The following is a 20,648-nucleotide window of genomic DNA, read 5'->3' on the forward strand; positions in this document are numbered from 1 at the left end:
TTCCTACATAAAATCAGTCAAATCTCTTGTACAATAGTAAAGTAAACTTTTACTTTTTGTATGAAAAGTAATTGTGATGATGACTATCTGGTTGTTTCAAAGGATAAAGCAGAAATTAATCTGATGAACATTTTATTTGTAGTTGCAGCTTCCTCACATTTCATATGACTGTAGTGAAGGTTGAATGTACATGAAGTTCTTGTTTTATTCACGGACATAGTGACTTAATAACTGTAAATTCCATATTTCCTTTTCCCCTAATTTTTTTTTATGATTCATTATTAAAAGGTTAATGTATATGATGGTATAGTAATTTTGATAACTCTTACTTAAGTGGAGGCCTTTTGTATGGCAATCCCAGGCATCTTGAATGTATCTCCAGAACTGAATACAAGTGACAAGAACTGAGTATATTTAAAATAGTGAAATTCAAAAGTATGCAAAAAACCTGGAATGATTTTTTCTAGCTCTCAAACGACTTTAAATCACCAAAACAATGAAACTTGAGATTTAAAAATAATTAGATAGCAAAATATGCATAATTTGCAGTATGCCTAGGGCAAAAGAGAACACAGTTTTTTTTTTTTTTGTAAAAACTCTAGAACCAACTTTTTAAAAAAAGAGTATATAAGAACAATGGTAAAAATCAGTATAATATAGTTATAAATAAAAAAAGCTAAAATTCACTATCTACTCAGTATTAAATAAGACGTAGTTTTGACAGAAAGCTTCTAAGGATTCATAATCATCTGCGTCTGAAAAATGTCTGGCCAAGTCACTGTACCTTCTCATGAATTTCACTGGCTTTGGGGTTCATTTTGCTACATATTTACAAAATAAGTGTGGTTCCTGGTGCCCAGTGGTGGACTGAGCACAGAACCACTGGGCCCAGAGTCTTTGAGCAGCAGGTAAATCCTGGCCTAGGGGAAGCTCAGCCCTAAGACCTGTCCTGGTCTAGCAGTCATAATAAAATCCCCAGATATTCCCTGAAAATCACATCAGCTTTTTGGTTAACCATCTTCCTTAATTAATCTTTTGTAAAAGGTAGCTCATAATGGTCTCGTCTCGAGAATGGTCTCGTCTTGCTTTTTGTCTTTTCCCTCTTATTTCAGTTGCCTCTTGAAATTGCTGAAAGATGAGGATAAAGGCAAGGCTTCCTAAGGATGAAGGAAGTGAAAGGCCTGCTGAGAAAATAATCAGTTCTTGAATAATTAGAGCTGATATTATTAAGAATCGGCAATAAAACTGGATTTTGGAACATAGTTATCATTTTAGTTAATTGTCTAAATCCATTGCAATTTTATTTATTTCTTTTGGTCATTTTGGTGTCAAACAGGAGCAAGGCAGGGCTGGATGTTCAAAGCTCCTTGAAGGATATAGGCTCCATTGGTAGCAATCGAGACCACCTCATCCTCTGTTATGAGGCCTATTTCCATCCAGATACAAAAAGGGTAAATTTCTGACTTGTCATCACTCCTCTTCTTCACACGTGCTCTTATCCTTTTGCTAAAGAAAATTGCAGGGAAAAATTCACTTCATTTTATGAAACTTGGAAGAAATATATGAGAGAATCTAGACCACACAGAAAATGTTGAAATCATTTTTTAAAATAGACCTGTATTGACTACTGATACTAATAGAAAAATGTCTTTCATGGTAGTGAACTTATTAAGAACTACTCATGGAGGCTCTTGGTACATTGTTTCTGGGAAAAATCATCTTAATGGGAAAGGTCAGAGCAATTTAATAAGACAAGGTATGAGTGCTATTGAGAAGACTCGTACTAGTTCTCACATAGCACCTGAGGATTTGCCAAATATTGGACATTTATTGCAACTAACAGCAAGGATTAAAAAAAAATCCTAAATTAGATTCCTTTATGTGTATAAACTTCCATAATAGTAAGCATAGGAAAAAAATCAGTCTGTACAGAGATTTAATTCCTACAGTCTCTACTATGACACATATTACTTGTAAGTTTTCACTTATGTGGTAACTAGGCAATGTGCCAGGGTACAAAATAAGTTGAAAAAAAATCACCTCAACATTTATATTTTATGCATTAGTCTCTTTATTCAGATATTTAAAGGAGAGATTAAAAGAATAAAATATGTTTTCCATACATAATTAATTAAAAACACAAACAATATTTTGCTGCTAAGAATTTGGCCAAGGGGAACTGAATCTGTTAAATTTAGAAAAACTTTAAGAATTTATTATAAAGTGTTACAGGAGAGTGACAAACACTATTATAAGAAATAATTTGAAATAGAATCTGTAAATAGATATGATCATGGAAATAAATCAATTCACTATAATAGACTATGAATGAGAAACTACTCGGTGTGTGTGTGTGTGTGGGGTGTTTAATTACCATGTACTAATTTCTACAGGGTATGCAAAGCTTAGTAATAAGTGTGCCCTTGTTTCTGTAGTATATAGTTTTGGAGGAAAAAGGAGATAAGAGCGCAGAATATAATATTGTGTAAATCATTTTCAAGACCATGATCAAGGGTGATCTGGAGTTTGGATGCTCTAAGCTTATACAAGTTGGTGGGCTCTCTTGCAGAAAAAGAATTTAAAATTATAAATATACTATTAGAGTCAACACTTAGTAGTTATTCAGAATAAGAAAATAAATCATAATTGTAATTCTTTTTAAATTTGTTCTGTATTTTTAAATTTTTAAAAATAATTTTTAATTTTCGTGGAAAATTGACAAACACCATAAAGCTCTAGAAGTATATACAATATATTTATTAGCCCCCTGCCATACCTCTAAATTTTATTTCAGATATATTTTTTCATTGAGTTTTCATATGGCAATTTTACAATATTTTCTATATGAGAATAGAAAAATAGTTCAAAAACAGAAAAAATTTCTTCCTTATAGCAATGTTGAAAGAGGCTTATTTTTCTGTTGACAGTTCAGAAACTACTCATCAGCTTTATGACTTTTTGCTGGTAACATGATAATTTCTGTGACATCTGGCTAAAAGAGGCTGGGCATCCCAGTTTTCTTGCACAGTTACTGATCATAATATTCCTTGAATTTATGGCAAGCATCAACCAGTTTGTCACTGGTGTCCTCACAGAAGAAGCTAGATGAGTTGGTAGAGTGAGCCATAGAAGTAGAGTTAGAAATCATTCCTAAAGCAGATCAACAGTAGTAATTGAACTATAAACCACATTAATGTATTCTACTAAATCCAGGCTAAATTTATCCTGATTTAACTTCCTTAACTGGCTCTCCAAAACTGCCTGTAGTCCTTTAACACTAGTCTGCAGGAAGGGAAATATGAATAATGAATGTTAAAGTGACTGGGAGAAACCTCTTACCATTGCAAATTTTACGAAACATTTGACTATGCCAGTGTGAGGTGGTGATACATGGGGCCAATGCATTTGAAGTGCCCTGAAGCTAAAGTTTCATTAAGGTCAAGGCAACTGCACTTTTAGCCCTGAGGGAAGGTATGCAAAGTCTTAGAAACCGTGCTTCATAGGCATCAGAAAAGATCTCATCCAGGAGAGGGCATTTGGGATGGTCTTAAAAGAGGACTAGGATTTCAAGATGCAGGTATTTGGTGAAATTATTTGAGAGGAATGACATAGTCTTAATACACATAAAGTTGTAAAATCTTGGTATGCTTAAAGATATCTGTTGGATATAATAGGGACACAGATTACCAGCCCTTATTTGGACATTCTGATTCAGATCTGGACTAGGACATGGAATATGGATTTAACAAGCAACAAAAAGTGATGTTGTTGTAAGTGGCTCTGTATGGTATTTTCAAATAAAATGTGATGAAACTATGTTTTCAGAAAGTCTTTGAGTCTGACATGTTTGTGAGTAGCAAAAATTGAGGTCGTGTCAGGTAAATCAGAGACCTAACATACAGGGTCTTATCTACTACGTTTAATTAATTCTCTCAGCAGAGCATCCTGCCCTGTATTAGGTAGACAATAGTAGTGAACCATTGTAGATTCTTGAGCAGGAATGTAGCCTGATTGCAACTGCATTTTCATCGAACAACACTCTCAGTGAAATGGATTTGTTGAGTTTGGGAAGACCAGAAGTAAGGAGTCTATTTTAATAAACCTAGTCAAGAGATAAAGAAGTCCTGTCAAAGATGTGGTAATATAAAAGCAGTGGGTGAAAGAGATATAAAAAAAATGCAAGAGTATCATGCAATGTAAAAAGTGTCATGTTCCAAGGATCAAAAAGAAATGTAAAAAATCTGAAAAAGTTCATGTATATGGCATTTCCAGGGTCATGTGGTAGTGGCCAAAATATATCTGCTTATTCACAAATAACTTTTTCAAGGCTTTTTAATTCCCTTTATGCTTTTATGTGTGCACTTTCATATTTATATTTTTGTTGCTTAAAATTCTAAGTTTAGAAGTTCAGTATATAAAGCAGTGAGATAAAGGACACTATTTCTGGAAACTACTTTTTATAATTTGGGAGGTGAATGGTCACTGTATACTTAAAAGCAAATTGTGTTATTGAATGCTTTGTGATTACACCCTAAATTCTGGCTGCAAAGGACACATTAACCTTTCTGCCATTAAAGTATGTATTCTATTCACAATTATAAAATACATTTTCCCATGGAGGCAGGGCAAGAGAGTGGAGATTGTGAATTGTTTTGGTCCTTTAGGAAAAACAGCCTGGCCTTCAGTCCAGGGCCTGATTCTGGAGTCCCGGGATCAAGTCTCACATTGGGCTTCCTGCAGGGAAGGAAGCCTCTCTGCCTCTCTCTCTCTCTCTGTATCTCATGAGTAAATAAATAAAATCTTAAAAAAAAAAAAAAAAAAAAAAAAAAAAAAAAAAAAGAAAAACAGCCTGTGTGAAATTACTTTATATATAAAATGTTCCATGTATTTTTGCATAATCAGAGAGTTGAGTGCTTTCTCAGCTAGTCTGGATTTATGACTTTGTGATAAATGTGTTCTCATTTTTACTTTTTTTTAAACCATTATTTATTTTCACCATCATTGTTAATTATTAACGTAATTCCAATTACATATCCTACTTATGTTTAGGAGTCTTACATAAATTCATATTGCCTTGTATGTTAATATATTAAGTCATTTTGCTTAAAAATAAACAAAACCCAAACACCACAAAAATTTTCCAGAAAGACTAATACAAGGGGAAGAAAATCAAACAGGGAACAAAAAGAAAAAAAAAAAAAAAGAGTGAAAGAGAGAGAGAGAGTGCACACGAGCTAGCTAATGATATCACGTATTAGGATCACCTTGAGTTGTCAGTACAGACCAGGCAAGTTAATGGTCTTGAATAAGATTTCTTTCATCACAGTTAAAATCCAGGGCTAGATTTACCTACATAGGGTGACCAATTACCATGTTCATGTATTAAATTTATTTTTATCAGCAGTGTTTGATAAAAGGAATATATTCTGTGTGTATACACACATACATATATACATGTATATATATATATATACACACACAAACACACACATACATATATATACACATATATATGTGTATATATATAAACACACATATATATTTCCACTGGCTTATATTCATAGAGCATAACAAAAAAATCCTTAATAAAAGTATGAATTAGGTGCATAATTGGTATTTATTTTTTACTACATTATGGCCTTAACCAAAATATGTCCTTATATGAAAGTTGTATAGTTAGTTGAATCTCATGCAATCACTGATACTTCAGTAAACTTTAATGGAGGCACAATTCTTAGAGTTTTAATATTAGAGGAATGCCTGCTACAGGTCATTCTTCTTGTCTCACAGTCTCACAGGGGAGACAGGAGCAATGTGAAATGTGCAACAATGGTAATACTTATAAAGGAACAGAGAGGTACAGAATGGGGAGTAATCGAGCAAGTAATTGGCAAGGCCTAAGCTAGGGTGACCAACTATCCTGGTTGGCTGGAGGCTGTGGAGATGCTAGGATGTGATATGTTTTTTTGTCCCTAAACCTTAGAACATCTTCTCAGGGGACAGTTGGCCCTGTTTTCTTTTCACAACTGGAGAAAGAGGGCATTACTGGCATCTAGTAAAAGAGGCCAGAGATGCTGCTGTAGGATGTTTATCCTAAAATACATAGGCCAGTTCCACGGGAGAAGAATCTGACTCAGAATATCAGTCGTGATATACTCAAGATGACGAGAGGGAATCAAAAAACAAGAGAAGCAATTGGTGTGGAACAGGATAAACTGAAGGGAGGTTCTTATACGGCAGAGAGGATGTAGCTCCATTGAATTCATGCCAGATGGCATTATTTTCCCTGTTGAAGTAGGAGCAAGAGCATCAATCTCTTGGAGGTGAGAGGTCTGCGTGAGACAGGCTTCTGGAGAGTGGTGCAGGGTGGATGGATGATTGATGGATGATGCAGGGTCCTGTTGAGTCTAAAAGCATGAATTTGCAGTGGCACTAGCCCACACAGTGCTGGGATTTTCTCAGGCAACGTTCAACCCTTTGGCATGAGAAGGGAGCAAGGTGTGCTCTTGAACTGACTGGGGATCTTAAGGCAAATGTCCAGTGTGGGAAAGACTTCTGGGAACACCAGGACTTTCGGTGGGAGCAGTGTGACTGTTAGAACTCTCAGCTCGGTGGTACAGCAGGGCGGTGCCTTCATATTGACCCTTTGCAAAATAATGACCATGTTCCCAAATGCTTATCATTTAGTTCAGTTTCGAGTATAAGTGTTGTGACTGCTTTGCTTTGTAGATTCTGAACACTGGTTTTATCTTTCTCTGTTTCTTTTGCCTCAGAAAAACACTGATAACCCCAAAGGATATTTATTTAGTGAATTGTAGTAACTGATGCATATTTAACTATTAACTGCAGACCATCCCTTTAGCTTCCTCTTTTGTCTTTTCCCTCTGAAACACCAGCCCCGAAAAAAGATCTAGTTCATGGTATTTTTTAGATCCACCTCAAAAAACAACTTTGACTCTCACTGGGTTTCCAAAGACTTCAGGTAGTAAAATTTGACAAAGGTGATGCAAAGAGCTTTAAGGCACTATTTCCTTTGATTAAATTAGTGGCTATGATTAATTATATGATGATTCAGGGAAAGAAGTAGCATGCATCAACTTTTAGCATCCCAGACACTTTATCTTTTCATTTGGTACTTAATCAAGGTTTATCCCAGGATAATCTAGAAGCCCTTTTTCTAATTCTGAAAGATTAAGTTTATCCAGATTCTCACATATGTGGCCTGGCATATATTCACAAATGCTCCTGTTACACAAATACAAGGGAACCATTTTCTTCCTTTTTATAACAATTTGTGATTATTACCAAAAATACTGTGGGACATGTATCTAAAAATGTGCTCAGGTTTTACAGCGATATTTTAGAATGGTGCAAAGAAGGCCAGTATTATTGTGTAATTGGGATCGTTAATAATTAATACAGTATTTTTCGCATCTAAAGCTATGTCCAGCCTTGCAGGAGGTCCCAAAATGGTGTCATTTTATTGTAGTCAGCAAAGATAATGGTGTAGCCCTGCTGGATGAAAGGGTGGCTACAGCATGCTTGGGTCTGGCAAGAGGCTCTGCGTATCTGCAAATGTGTTCTGAGGATAGCAGGGGGTTGGGCCCGTCAGCTGTCAGCCACAGCTTCTGTTTTGCTCTGAACAATAGCCATGTTGCCAGGGCAGTAATTAATGGCTGATTTTCCTTCTAAAATAAGTGTCCTAATAATTTGTCACAAAACTAACTTAGATTGCTGTGATGTTACTTGCAACACTTAAATTAGGAAAAAAAAAAAAAGAAAGAAAGAAAGCCATAGTAAGTAATGCTCCGATTTATTTCTTTACACAGTCTATATTGGTAAATAGTATAATTAAAACCTCGTTTGCAGGTTTTTCAAAAAGATTATTTTCTGTGGGAATATCTTTTGTTTTCTTTCTTAATACCCTGAGTTGTAAATTAGAGAATGGGGGGAAAAGTTAGTTGGCAAATAAAGGTCCTCACTGTCTATGCTGTTTTGGAATCCCTCCCATATTCCTGGGGCTCAGATAATGTGTTTCTCTAGAAAAGCATGCATAATCTGCACCGAAATGAGCTGGTACCAGGGTCTGCACTGCCCAGGGATACAAATTAGGGACTTGATATTTGAAAACTAATCTGACTGAAAAAGTGTTTCCAGACTATTTGAGGAGTGTTACCTTGTGTCTCTAGGTTCATGTCAACAAAATTCTCTTACCAAGAGGGGTGAGATGGGTATTTGTGTAGATAAATAAGATGCTGTTAGAGAAAATGGGAACAAAATCACTGGCCAGGGCATAACAGATTTCAATGACAGGAAAAAAAAAAAAAAAGCGAGACCCAAAAAAACCAAAAGGCCCTTCCCCCTCCTCTTGTTGGCTTTATAAATCTGTATGTGTTTCAGCTCACAGGCGGCAAGAATGAGACATTTCCTCCTCAGATTTAACATGCTGTCATGGAAATGCTGATAGGGTTATTTTACAGAGACAGAGCTAAAAAAAAAAGAAAGAGCAAGAATTAGATTACAGCATTATACTCTGTTCTATCTAGGGCTCATTTTATTAAAGTTCTTTAAAGGTTTATTTTCATCTACAAACCAAGGAATTGTACCCTGTCCTCTTTGTGCCAGGATCCAATTAATGTCAACTTGAGTTTTCTGTGTGGACATAGCCAGTCTATGTCCCTGGGTGATCGCCTATTATTATCATAGCTTGCTTGTACATGACTTCACAGCTCTAGCATAAACCAGTTGTCATGCTTTCCATCTTTTTGTACCCCTAAATAGTTCACTGAGTAGAATTTGAGAATGGGTGGGTAACGGGCTACTCTTTGAGAATGCATAGATCAATCACTCTTTAGCAAGATTAAATTCAGTGGAATACTCTCCTCAACTTGTGTTGTATGAATGCAGATTCTTTCTCTTGACTCTAAAAAAGAATTTGATTTGATTTTAGAAAGGATGGATTTAATATGTAAAATAAAAACCATTCTTTTGCTTGCTACATGTGTTCAGTTGGAAGGATACCAGAAAATGAGTATTTTTAATATCCTACAAAATGTTATTGGTTCTAATAGTTACCTAATATTGAATGAGAATATTTGGAATCCTGCATATCACTGCCAAATACCTCTTTGGCTTTGGGTCTACAGAGAAGTGAATTTAAAAAAAAAATCTAAATTTTGTGGAAAATATCTGCAAGGACAAAGACTCCTACATAAAATATCCATATGACCAAAGTAATTATGCCTTTTTAAAAGGCATTGAATGCCTTCAGTATGCTAGATATTACACAGAATGAAGCTATGACATAAGCCTTAGAAACTCAGTGTATTATGATCTCTAGCAAGTATTGGTCTAACTGTGGTTGAGTGTCTGCCTTTGGCTCAGGACATGATCCCAGAGTCCTGGGATCGAGTCCCACATCGGGCTCCCTTCTGGGAGCCTGCTTCTCCCTCTGCCTGTATCTCTGCCTCTCTCTCTCTCTCTGTCTCTCATGAATAAATAAAGAAAGCCTTTTTTTAAAAAAGAAGGTAATATTGATTATAGACTTTCTTTAGGAAATGCTATCCTACTTATTTTAAAACTGTATTCTATAATTAGTATGTCATGTGTAATAAATACCCTGGCATTTTATTTTTCCAATATTCTCTTTTAGGTCATTTTTGTAACATATCAAAACAGTATATGTCAGGAGATGCTCTTTTGTCTATCCATGAGGTTTTCCTATGATAATGATTCTAAATTTCTCTAAGAAATACATTTGAATATCATTTTGTCATCTGTTTTACTACTTACTGAAGGCACATATACCCCTTCCATGTTGGACCTACTTGGGGATATTTTAGTCATTTTTATTTTCCTAAGTACCTTGCAAATTTACCAGTGTGAAAATGATAAATGAAAACTTGTGGTCCCTTTATTCCAAGAAGATGGATCTATCTTATAAGAAATGACCCAGGCTTTTGCCAGTTATAGTAACACCTCACTTGGTTGGAAGGCAGGACTTATGAATAGTACCTCATATTGGCTCAAATCACTGATAGTGATATCAGCAGATCTTTTCTTTGTGGCATTGACTTGCTACTGGTGTCTAAAATGAAGCCAGCACAGCATACCATTCTAGTTCCTCTGAAGCCATAATAAACCATAATTTATGTAATTGATATATTGGAAATTTCTTAGAGGGGAAGTAATAGCGACCATATTCTGGATTTTGGTAAGGTAAATGGGAAAATCGGGGGGAAATGCCAAAGGTGGTATTGTTTTATCTTTTATTTTTTCTTTCTTTGCCACTTCAATTACATCTATGCTCATATTCCTTTTCAAATAAGCCAATTACATTTCCTGTGTGATCCAATTTGCAGGTACATGATAAGCAGCAGGTTAGAATGAAGAATAAATGGTTACTTTTAATGATGATCAGCACATCTGATGTGATAAATTATGATTAATGAGTAAATTAGCAGTGAATGATGTAAATGAATCTGCTTTGAAAACTAATTCTATAAAAAGATGCTAAAGGGTCGGTGCAGTTTCCTTCTTCTTTTCTTTTCTTTTTCTTTTTTTTTTTTTTTTTTTGGTCAAAAACAGTGTCTGTGTAAAGAGCCTTGTGAGTATATTACCATTTAGAGGAAATATGAAAAAAGCCAATAAATATTGTGTCATTTGCCTACATCTTTACTGAATGAGACTGGGAGATTGCATGACTTTTCATCTGTTTCAGCATAAAGGCCTTTATCACTCTATTGAACGAAAACGGATATGCGGTCTATGTATTTTGAATGCATAAGTAGGTAGTAAGCAAACCAGGAGGCTTAAAGTGGAAAATGAGTAAATATCTAGATGGTGCTGCTGATAACATGTTTTCGTTAAGAATGCATGACTCTGGCATAGGGAATGGTAGGAATGGCTTTACAGATTGTATCTAAGAGTGATTCAAGACCACTGGCTGCCTTTCTGAAATTTATATCACTAAACCAGTGGTTACTGTGAGCATCTTACACCAAAACAGATGGCCAGTCTTACTAAGCATGTCAATAGTTCAGAGAGGTTTTATGGTCCAGACACAGTGAATGTAGGGGATTGTTTGTTTTGGTCATAATATCCCATGGCTATATGTTACAAAAAAAAGTTACAGTGGTGAGGCCATACGACTTTTACTGCTGTCAAACAAGTGTTTATGACCAAGTATTAATATATCTTGACATAGGACACACTAGAAATTTATTTAACTGCTATAAACGGAGTAGTTCATATATAATCTCATCTCTACAAGATTTTTTTTAAAAAACAACTTTTTAAAAAGAATAAAATGAACTTCAGTGCCTTGACATTTTTAAATTGAAAATTATTTTTTTCTATAGTGTTTAAATACTATTCTCAGTAGTTCTCTTTTGTAAATTTTTTTTCTTCATCCTTTTGCTCTTTCTTCACTGGTCTATAAATGTTCACCACTGAGTATTTACCTTATACTCTGTTGTCCTAAGCAGAAATGTAAAAGGCAGGGTTAGGGAAGTATTTGAAGATGATTCTTTTTTGAGGGGGTAGATTTTCTGGTTTTCTCCTCAAAACCAGTCACTCTCTGACCTTCACCTTTTCTCTCTCCTGTTTAGCTCAAAGGGATAAAAATTTGGCCAATGATAAAGTGAGAATTTTGAGCTTTTTCAGTAGTCTAGGTAATTGGATACTCTGATATATATTTTTCCCATTTATGTACGAGTTGTTTAAAAATGTATAAAAGTTTTAAAAACATACAATTTTTGATCAAATAGTTTTGCATATAGGAATGCATCATATGTATTAAAATTTTACATGTAAGAATTAATCACATATATGGATCTCACATATGTGCAAGGATATAATCATTAAAACATTTTTTATAATACTGAGAAATTAGAAATAGTCTGTTTAATAAAATTAAAATATTGTCCATGTGCTTTATAATATAAAAACGATATTCTATTTAAAAACTTACTGACAAAAGGATATATACCTTAAATAAAATGCAGACTACAAAATATAGTATAAGCTCTTTTTTATACAAATTATTAAATATTAAATGGGCATAGAACAATTCTTAAAAGCTATTCATCAAGGTGATAACCATTAGGATGTTTAAAATTTCTTTTGTTTTCTAATTTATGTATAATAAGTATATTGTTATGTATAATAGATAAGATCATTTTACTTAGATATGAAAAGCAAAAAAAGAGGCAGAGAGATGGATAACAATGTGATAACAACGAGGTTGTGTGAATTCATAAAAAAGATGAAATTCATTGCATTGTTATACTTCATCTGAATTCAGTCCGAAGGTGGACACATGAATGTGTAATTTGGTTCTGCTACATTTTGCCAACTTAGAACCCAGTATGGTTCCGCCAGCTCCCACCATGTCACATCACTGTTTTATGGTGTCAATGTGTATTACACAAAATTTGCATTTTGCAGCTAATTGATACTGTAAGTAAACATAATTCAAATAGAGGCACATTAATCATGTTTACAATATTACTATCCATCTGAAATACTCAAAAGGTGTATAGCCAAGGATGAGGGGGTGTAGAAACTTGGAGAGCCTTTTACCAAGTGTGTATATGCAGTGAACTCTTACTATGTGCCGGGAGCAATTAGGAGTTATGGGACTTCAGAGATGACCAGGTCACAAATGCTTCTCTCAAGGTTCAATTAATGTGAAGGGAGATAAATACATGAACATAAAATAACTGTAATAAAATAAAGACTGTGCAAACTCATAAGAGAGTTATAAAAAGAGATAAGAGATACAAGAAGAGAGAAAATAAGAGTGGATTTCATTCAGATGGGTGGCTCAAAGAAGGCTTCACGATATTTAATGGGATTGAAAATGGAAGACTTCTATAAAATAAAAAATGTGGGAGAAAGCATTTTGTGCAAGGGAATAGCATATACTAGGACACAGAGGCAGGGAATTTTAGTTTCTTGATGGGCAAAGTTAGAAACATTTGGAAAATACAGGTTGGCAGGAGCTTTGAAAGATCTTAAAGCCAAAGAAAATTTCTGGTTTTGACAGTGGTAAGCTACAAAATGCATTTATTTGTGTGTTTCTTTTGAGTGGAAAAGAGCTTTAATCATAGATGCATTTTTAAAAAAACTCAGAGAGTAACAAGGAGAGAGAAAAGAATCAGCAGTAATGTGTGATATTGATTGTAACAAGAAATACCTGAAGTGAACCCTCACCAGAGGGGAAAGTTCAGGTACTATGGTATCTTTAAATGATTCTCGAACCTGGCTGGACATAAGAGTCCTCTGGAAATTCATTACCCATCCCTACCCAATGATTTTCTTTTAATTGGTATGAAATGGAGTCTAAGTACCTATGGTTTTGTTTGTTTAAGGCTCTCAAGTGATTCTAATGTCCATCTTTACAGGAGAATCATGGTAATTGTTGCTGGATATGAAAAAAAGAGGCATGAGGCAGTAGTAGAAACAGAATTTGTAGGACTTAAAAAGTGAGTGATAGTGACGTGGAGAAGAGGAGAAGAAGACAAAGTAGATGTCAGGGCTGCAGGGTTGGGTGTTTGGAAGGATGAAAGTGCCATAAATAGAAATGGAAACAGTAAGAGAAGGAGGGTTGGGAAGGCAGATGGCATGGTGTGTTTCCATGAGAATGACTTTGGACACTGCCAGGTAATCTTTCAAGCGATTAGAAATGAGGAGTCAACATTGACAAAAAGTTCAAGTGAGAGATATCTGTCCATTACATGCAGTTTCTTCTTCCTATCCTTCTTCCCTTCCAGTTCCTCTCCTTTCTGTCAGTGTGTATATCAATCTTTTGTCAACTTGAATATTGATAGTTATTCCTACCCAATGGAGGGATGCTTCAGAGTCATTTTCAAAGCATTGCAAGTTGTAGCCTTAATACAGTTAGTGTTGTAGACATAACCAAAATATATCATTGGAATGCTTTGGAAAGGAAAAGGGGAGTCGATGGCAAGAACATTGGTGGAGTATTTATCTTTATCCACCATGAACAAATGTAATGTATACATTAAGTAGTGTAAAAGCATTCTACCCTACTAACCTTGGCACTTATGTGACCTGTTTATGAATTTTGTGTCATCAATTTTTTTTTTTTCTGCTGACTAGGTATCATAGTTCATTTAACCCTGATTTAAATTGGCTCCTGGAAATTAGAAGAACAATTTCAATAGACCTTTTTGAATGAGCTTTTTCACTTAACAAGTGAAAAATAATTGCTGTAATACAGCACAAAGTACTTGAGGAAACAGTCAGTATATATTTAATAGTTAACCAAAACGGATTTGGAAGTATACAATAAATTGAATTATCCCATATTGTCAATGCAGTGTCATTGTAACTTTCCGTCTTCCAGTTTGGCACAGTGAAAATATCGGGGCTTCACAATTAGATCAGAAGTCCATGACTCACTCATAACTTCAGTGAGCCTTCCTTCCTTTTTCCCATTTTTCCCTCTTTCCTTCCAAATCTTTGTAGTACTGTAAAGATTTCCGTGATTCTGTAAAATTGGAGTAATGCTGTCATCTTGCAGGACTGTGGAAAACGTTGCATGTGAGATGTAGAACAAATAGTCCACTGCATGGAATTCAGTAGAGATTAATTATTTCTTTATCCCATTTTGAAGTGTAGTGCTTCTTAAGTCAAATTTTAAGGCAGTAAGATTGAAGGACAGCATCATTGATGACTCAAAAAAAGTCTCTTGACATTGAAGGTCTATTCTGGCCATAGATATCAGACATGACGCTATTCAGATCCATTGTGATAGGATAGATATTTCCAACAGCCCCAGTTTATGTAGAACATGTGCCATAGAAACCAGTCCAACCTGGTGTGTGCACCACACTTCTGCCTTCCTTATAGAGATGCGTCAACTTTGGGACCTTCCTCTTTTTTCTTTTCATGTGCCCCTGTAGTTTTGCTGATATCTCAGATACACTTTCCTGCCTCCATTCCTGCCCAGTAAAGATCAAATTAATCATAACAAAATTCATCATCCACTAAACTCCAGCCACTCTTTGTGCTTGTGGCAGTGGGAATGAGTGTGTTGTGGCAGGAAGGGGCTATAAAACCCCAGGAGTCATTTACTTTCAGACCTGGCCCTTATCCTTAGAGCACCCCTGTTTCTTCTGCTATGCTCTGCATTGTTTACTCCACCGCAGAGGCCCTGTTCCCGAGCTTCCCTTCCTAATACTTACAGAGAAAGAAAAAGCAGGGATGAATTCCGCTGACAGTCTCATAAATTTTACAGACACCTTTTTGGGAGGCAGATTCTTAAGGACAGAACTACCTACATATTCCTACTGAACATTCCCTCATCCTCTGCCTTAGTATCATTAAATAGCATCATTAACCTTCCCCTTTCAAGATTTTAAGTACATTATTATGACAAATATCCCTTTAAAAACAGAACTCTCTATTTAAGAAAATGTTAATCAGCTGAAAGAAACAAAGCCAATTAGTTACATGCTGTTAGTTTTGTCCCTCATTCTTCATAATTCCTTGATGTCTATAGAAGCGGCTTATTCATTACAGTTAAATTAGACAAATGGCACTCTCATTCCTTCCCTTCACTTTTGTAGTATGTAGGCCTTTCTGTGAATTGGTTTCAAGTGATTCTCAGTTGGCCAATCAAGTTACTGCAAATCTGAGTTGTCTTTTTAACCTTTAAGAATTTCTCATAAATTCCTTTCTTGCATGGATGTTACTAGAAGATTTCGATGGTTCTCCCCCATTAATGTCTAGCTCTATCTAATATAGTGTACTAAGGGGAGAGTTTTGTCCTTGATAGAGCACTTTGTTAAGGATGGTCAAAGACAGCTTGCTGGTCTTGTTAGGATCTATCCAATTCATTTAATAACAGTAACTGTTCGTTGGGCTTATCTCCTTGTCTTCAGAAAGCCTAGCAACTTGAAACCTGATATGGCATCAAAATATTACGATGATTATTAGATGCAAAGGTACTGTGTATTGGTTATATTTAAAGAAACAAACTAACCTCTTGGAAACAAAAATCATGCAGTTTGTGACTCCTCTTGAGCTGTGTAGGGAAGAATAATCTACCAGATTCCCGGAGCTGGTGTCTGTATCCTGAGAATGCATAATCTCTGAAAACAGCAAGTGAGCATGGCAGATATGTTTTAGAATATCAGCCCTGCCTCTGCTCTGACTCATATGCATGTTTAGCTTTTCTGTTTTCCATTTAGAAAACAGACTTTCTGGGTTTAACAGTAATTTGACCTCTGCAGTGCCCAGCATTAGTTAAATGAAAGGTCATACTCCTCACTTGTCAAAACCAGCTTGATCAGGAATGTATTTGCAAAGCACAGTGCTGGCAGGTTTAGGCGATAGCAGTAATAATGGAAGGGGGACTATATAAGTACTGGTGACTGTAAAGTTTTGCTTTTTTTCTTCTTTTTTTTAAAGTAAAGATTAGAGTTTTTTCTTTTCTTTTTTAAAGATTTTATTTATTTATTCATGAGAGACAGAGAGAAAGAGAGAGGCAGAGACACAGGCAGAGGGAGAAGCAGGCTCCATGCAGGAAGCCCAATGTGGGACTAAATCCCAGGACCCCCGGGATCACACCCTGGGCTGAAGGCAGACGCTCAACTGCTGAGCCACCCAGGCGTCCCAACTGTTAAGTTTTAATGTCTTTCTCTCCATCTTTAAACTCTTGATCTATTTTTCTTTTTCTTTCTTTCTTCTTCTTTCTTTCTTTCTTTCTTTCTTTCTTTCTTTCTTTCTTCTTTCTTTCTTCTTCTTTCTTTCTTTCTTTCTTTTTTCTTTCTTTCTTTCTTTCTTCTTTCTTTCTTTCTTTCTTTCTTTCTTTCTTCTTTCTTTCTTTCCTTTTCTTTCTTTCTTTCCTTTTTCTTTCTTCTTCTTTCTTTCTTCTTTCTTTACCAAGTGTAATATTTGGTGTATCTCTAAGTGCATCTCATGGGATAAACATAGGAATTTTGATTATTTAGACCTGAGGCTGTCATATTGTATGACTTTTTAGTAAAAGTCTTTGTTTTATGCTTTTATGTGGATTTTCTTCTCTTCCTATCTTCAGAGCCTGACTTAAATTTGGGTAATATCCATGACAAAAGAAGGGAGAAGATTCATTTAGTTTCTTTCAGTAAGCTGAGATATTAGAGAGGAGGAAGTGGAGCTATATATTTTTATACCCCTCTGAGAATAAACACTTTTACTTGCCTCAAGCAGCATTTGTTGGAGTTATTAAGTTTGGTCTTCTCTCTTTCTCATTTCTTTCCTTTGGCTGGCTGCCTCTCATTGACAGTATCAGTCTTAGAGATTGACCAGCCAAGATGATTATTTATGCAACAAACATGCTCACTGAGAGTGACTTTACTACATTATCTAGAAACTACACTGTATCATAGAGTGATGCTCTATGTCCTTTTTGTGGTTTGGATTTTGTGAGAAAATGTGGAAAAATTGACATCAGATCTCATAAGAAAGTCATGATTTTATTGTCTGTGAAGGCTAATGTCTTTTATTAAAAAAAATTTAGAAAGCTCTGTGTACATGCACTTGATATGCCTTTTTTTAAAAATTGTGGTGTGATCAGTTTCATTTCTTGTTTTCAAATAATATATTTAAGGACCCCTTTCAGTAAGTGTTTTTGCAGAATACTGTGTCACTACAGTGGTATTTAGTGGGATTTAAGAAAATAGTCCCAGATCTGAAGCAGATTCTGATTATTTTAATACATTTCCACAGTTCAATATGTTAATTTCATTACTTGACCTCCTCTCCAAAAATAAAATCTTTGTGGTAGCATTAGTGGTCATAACACTCACAGATTTAAATATTTGTGAATATTAGCATGAAGACTTCAGATATGACCAGAAAATGAAGGTAAGCGAGAAACATAGCTGAACTCTGGAACGGTAGTCACATCACCTCCCTAAGAATATGGGGGGATTTGCCTTCTGTACTTTCCATTTAGAAGTCAGATTTCTATGTTTAATAGTAATTTCACTCTTTAGTGTCCAGACTCACCAGGATTTAAGAAGCACTTGTTCTAATAGCCATTTCCTATTTATAGATCTCCAATTTTTTTTTTGTGAATGAGAAATAGGATACTATCCCTTAAACAAAACAAAACTTGATGCAATAAGAATAGCATCCTATATTCTAGATTTACTTAATTTCTGATTAGTACATAGTCATTTTATATCATAGCCCTTTACCTCATTCACACATTCTTGCAAGAAATTTCAAAACAGAAGTTAAAGGAGAAAACAAGTTGTTAAGACTCATTTTCATTCAGGGTCAATGATTTTTTAGCTGTACTTTGAAGAAGAAGGTTCCAAAAATGACAGTTATTATAGTGGTATAGCAATACAACACATTTTATTTTTCTAGGGAAATTCCCTAGGAATTTTAATTGCATGAGTATAATTTCCATATTAGATGCTGACAAGTGTGTGGTTATTATCAATTTGCATTGTTTGCAACAGCAGAATGAAAAACATAAACACTTCTAATATCATTTTTGTTTGTTTGTTTCCAGAAGAGTGACATCAGTGTACAGTGTTTTTTATTCCTCTCACTGTTAGTCATTTCAGATCATTTTAAGTACTTCTAGCAGTTCTGGTAATCATCTCATTTGTACTGCCACCCAAAGATGGTGCAGGATGTGATATTTAGTAGGGATGTGGGAGCCCACTTTCTTTCCTAGTATTCTTGAACAAACAGGGACCTGTGTTCTCACCGGTTCTGCTATCACCAAGTTGAATCTGTTGAGGTGGAGACTAATTTCCCAGCACTAACATTACAAAGATGCCTCTCCCACTCTTCTTTCTTTCTCTTGTCAGGGAGATAATACACTAAGCTAGAAAACCTTAAAAGTGGAAGGCATCTCTGAAAAAAATTGATTTACATTTCATTTTTTTACAGTTGAGAAATAGGAAAGTTAGGGAGGTCTTGGCTGGCTCAGTCAGTTTATCTCCAGTTCTTGGTTTCAGCTCAGGTCACGGTCTTAGAGTTGTGAGATGGAGCCCCGTGTTGGGCTCTGCAGTCAGCACAGAGTCTGCTTGAGAGTCTCTCTCACTCTGCTTCTGCTCCTCTCTACTCCCATGCTCTCCCTTTCTCTCTCACGTGTGTGGTCTCTCAAATCAATCAATCAATAAAAAAATTAATAGGAAAGTGAGGCATTTTTTCCCTCAAGATGAAACATATACTATGGTGGAGCTGAGATGGGAGTCTGGCTTCCCTGACTCTAGGAAAAACAAGATGAGAGTCAGAACACACCAGCAAGCCAGCAGGAGGATCATGTGGGAAACATGAAAACAAGGCAGAGAAAATAATGGGGATGAGCAAATAGTGATGAACTTTTTTTTTTTTTTCCTTAAAATCTTAGGATTATTTTTGAATAAATGTTAGCTACAGTTGCTTAAAACTATTTTTCAATAACATTTAACTCAAAAAGAATATGAGAGAAACTTTGTAATAGGGATAAGAAAATGAAAAAGTAAGATGATTTTGGATTAAAAAATTCTAATTGCAGCATAGTTGCAAAAACTGAAGGATGTGAGAAAAATGTAAAGATGTAGGAAAAATAATGACTATACCTCCCCCCAAGTAGCAACATTTTGTCCCATCTTTTTTGGGGTGCATTTTTCTTTACTATCTGATATCCCTTGTATTGAATTGTGTCTGATGCTTTTGTTGTTTATCTTTGAATCGTAAGTATTTCTCACATAACACTATTTGTATGACTTGTATCATCATGCTGTAATTCATTTCACTGTCGATTCCAATTTTATTTCATATTTAGGGTACTTATGGTCTTTGCTAAATAAATAGCATAATGAATATTTTTGTGCATAAATAACATCTCCATTTTATTTAAATCCATATGATAGATTTCTAGATCTAGAAATGCAAGATGGATAATAATTGGGATTTGAAGAGAAAGGGTGAATGTTAGGAACATTTCAAGGAAGTAGAGAACATTTTAAAAGCCCCTAACTTCTAGCCTTTCACCTTTAGGATTCTTAAAGTCTACATCTTCCTTTACAGAAATTCCTTTTTTTCCTCCTATGACTTTGGGGACTTTTTGACTCATTTTTTATGCAAATTATGAAGTTAAGTTTTAAGTAAGACAGAGCACAGTATCTGGGCTAAGGAGTCACTTTACCATTTTTCCCTATTTCTGTTTCTTGCCAAACCTTCTAATTCAGGGCTATATTTCTTGTCTCTTTAAAATTTCCTAGAATTTCTCTTAAATGTCACTAATTTTAATGGCTTAGCAGTGGCAGTGCTGCTTTCTGGCAGCACCCTGATAATGGCATCAAAGCAAAGAGCTAAAATTTTACTCACTTTGATTGATGAGCTCATTTTGTTACAGAGGACAAATTGGATTTTTTTTAATAGTGGTAATAAAAATTAATGTGTGATGTTGCTTTTCGGATGTTATTGGATCTCTGCCTTAATACAGATTTCAGCAATAAAAACACTAGTGGATAACTTGACCAGAAAGTTACCTCCCTCACCTTTAAACTACCCTTAAAAGTAAAGGTCCTTTTCTAATTTTCTTTATCCTGGTGTGTGTGTATATGTTTGTGCACATTGGCCTCAATGAAGTCGAGGGCTGTAGGGGATGCAGTGGCAATGGGGATGGT

General features: G+C 35.2%; 1 protein-coding gene across 16 annotated transcripts in view; it reads left to right on the forward strand.

The window, feature by feature from the left end:
• The window catches only part of PTPRD (protein tyrosine phosphatase receptor type D), a 504,675-nt gene that overhangs the window by 176,599 nt on the left and 307,428 nt on the right, over positions 1–20,648 (forward strand). The window lies entirely within an intron of this gene.

Source organism: Nyctereutes procyonoides, unplaced genomic scaffold (genome assembly GCF_905146905.1).
Source record: "Nyctereutes procyonoides isolate TBG_1078 unplaced genomic scaffold, NYPRO_anot_genome, whole genome shotgun sequence".
NCBI classification, from domain to species: Eukaryota; Metazoa; Chordata; class Mammalia; order Carnivora; family Canidae; genus Nyctereutes; species Nyctereutes procyonoides.